Raw genomic sequence first — 2936 nt, forward strand, 5'->3', positions numbered from 1 at the left:
TGCCTTTTTAAAGCACTTAATAATTATTTGGAACTCTTGTGCATCTTTTACACAATTAATCCTCTCGATAAGCTTACAAATGACATGCTGGCATCTAACTCTAACCTCCTTTGACAATAATGCTTGTCATATGCATAGCAGCTTACGCTTAACTAAAACCTGTTCAGTCATTGTGAACTGCATTGGAAAGAAGTTGTATCCCTCGTTACTTTACCAAAATTGTTCAACTTTAATGGGGTTGGTCTGGTCAGTATTCATAAACAGTCATCTGTAGCGTGACAGGAAAATGTCATAATCCTCGTTGGCAGTCGTTCACAGACAGGGTTTTAACAGCCGTACACTATTTCAGTATTACTCATCTGATAACTCACTGACCCTTAGATGACACCCCTCACAGACCAGAGGAACAGTCAGTTGTTCTTTGTTCTTGGATTTGGAGATTGCTACAAAGGTAATTCAGTCCTTTCTAGAAACTCGTCACATCAAGAAAAAAGTCAGAAGTATGACTGTGTTTGAAGGACATCTTAGGAAGTAAACGTTGGACATTTCTTGATCTTACATTTCTATCGGCGGGATTACATGTTGATTATCAGACGAGTCAACTTTGTGAATCTCAGCAGTAAGTCTTTAAAATGAATAACATGCTCCCATCCTTGCTTCTGTCTCTTAGGAGTCATTCATTGTTCCAGTTTTAGTAACTGCTGACAGCCGTTGGAATTAAGTCAAATTCACATCGCACACAGAGCATTTTATCCCTGCTCCTCATGAGACTTACTGTAGGCAGTATATCACCAGGTTAATAATACAAAAGGTTAGAGTAATAATACAAAGGTTAAAATTCAGCCTTTTGACATTGTGATATCTTGCCAGATGCCGTTCCAAAATGGATACACACCATTTAGGAAACCCTTAAATTCAAAACCTTTATACAGTCAGCACTGTTTTGACATTGCATAGTGAAGATATTAACTCCATCCAGTAACATAAAAATTATCAAATGATTAAAATGGGTGAGTGCAGGTGTGCACAAGTACCAGTGCATCATTTACATAATGTATCAGGGGATTTCAGAAATGTTAAATGAAACATGTTCAAAGGGACACAAGACCTTTTAATTATGAGTTATGATTATTTGCTTGAAGGTCATTAAGATTTGTACATAATTATCTGTCCTTTACTGCAGTATGTATAGTGGTTGTTCAATGTGAAGCTAATAATTTAAGTTAATCATATTTCACTATTAAGTTGGAGCAACGGAAAAATGTTACTAATATAATTTCATGCAGGTAATGTTTCATCATTAACAAATGCCATGTGTAAATAGAATTTCCTATGGCTGCAAGAGCATGCAGTGGGTGGATATCCTGTTTTTTTTTAATGTGTGTGTTTGTACCTGTGTATGCTTCCATCTCCATGTACTGAGAATGAGAGAAACAGCAAGTATGTCATGGATGGCACTGGCTATCCAGAGGTGGCCATGTCCAATCTTAAAGAAGTATAAATCACAAAATATGAAGAAGTTGCACGACATAATGCACTTAACAGCCAAAGATGATGACAGATATTGGCGCACCGTTCATTCTGGCACTATATGTGCATAGATTTCATTGCCGGTGAGGCTGTCATGTCACACCTCACATGTATTATCTGCTAGTGCACCACAAGCACATAGGTCCCACTGTGTGACACGATAAAATGGCGGTTGAGTGACACTGCAGTTCAGTAGAAGTCACTTGATCCCGTCTGGGGTATGTTGACCTTTTGTAAGTTGGCACCAATCCCATGCTGGCACCTTTATCAACCTGGCCAAAAGCCAATGTTGGCACAGCAGAAGGCTACTCTTTGCAGGGTACTAGCTCCAAAGAAGCACAGTTCAAACTTGGCACGGTTACAGTAGTGTGCAGACAAAAAGTAGCAGTGACGGGAAGACAATGAGAAACAAGTGCAGAATCTTGATCAGTTGAGCTTACAGTAAAGTGCAAGGCTACTTTTTATATTATCACACAAGCCATCGTGTAAGGAGTATAAATGAATCAGTGCTGCACGAGGTTAGGGGGTTAGGGTTGCACGTTTACAAAACCAGATGGCAGTGAGAGGTAAAGCTACTGAAACTTTCATATCCACAAATCATGTACAGTACCCTCGAAAGAGTCATGTGAGATGAGACAATACCAAGGGGATTAAGTTTGCCAGATAGATTTTAAGAATTAACTTGTCTCACTTCATGGACAGTGTGCCAAATGCATTTTAAGAAAAAAATAAGTGTGCCAAGACTTTGCTTGAATTGAAAAAAAAAAAAAAAAAAAAGCATGGGATTGCTTTTACCCTGGTTCATATCAGGTCACTGAAGGTTCCTGAGGTGGTAGAGCAAGTACAAGTTAATTGACTCTCTGGATCACACCCCAAACCTTGTGATACAGGTCTCAACTAAAATGAGACTCTACCAATATACGTGGGTGCTCTCCTCTCCCCACTTCTCACATTACAGTGTGTATACAGGATTGTGTGTGTGTTGGTGTTTCGGTGTACGTGCGTATGTGAGAGCAGACAAGCAAACTATAATAAGTATCCCCCGATCATGTGAGAGATATTCTCAGGAGGGCATTCCTGCGGCTCAGTTGCAGTCTTCAAATCATCAAGAGATTAAGGCATTTACTGTTTATTCCTACTGTTATCTTACTGTTTTGTGACAGTTTTTAGTATATCATGTCACAATAAATAAAAAATAGGAAGTAAGGTTACATAATAGAAGGAGTATTAAAGGAAGCTCAACTTTTTTTTGGTTCTATGTAGCTCCACATGTACAGAATTTACTGTAAATGCTACATAAGATTAAAAAAAATACATCCATGTTAATTTTGGGCACTTTGGATAGAATTGTCCAACAAACAGTATAAGAACAGAATTAAATTTGCTTTCAGTGAAAAGTGCAATGC

The sequence above is a fragment of the Thunnus albacares genome, chromosome 23 (assembly GCF_914725855.1).
Source record: "Thunnus albacares chromosome 23, fThuAlb1.1, whole genome shotgun sequence".
NCBI classification, from domain to species: Eukaryota; Metazoa; Chordata; class Actinopteri; order Scombriformes; family Scombridae; genus Thunnus; species Thunnus albacares.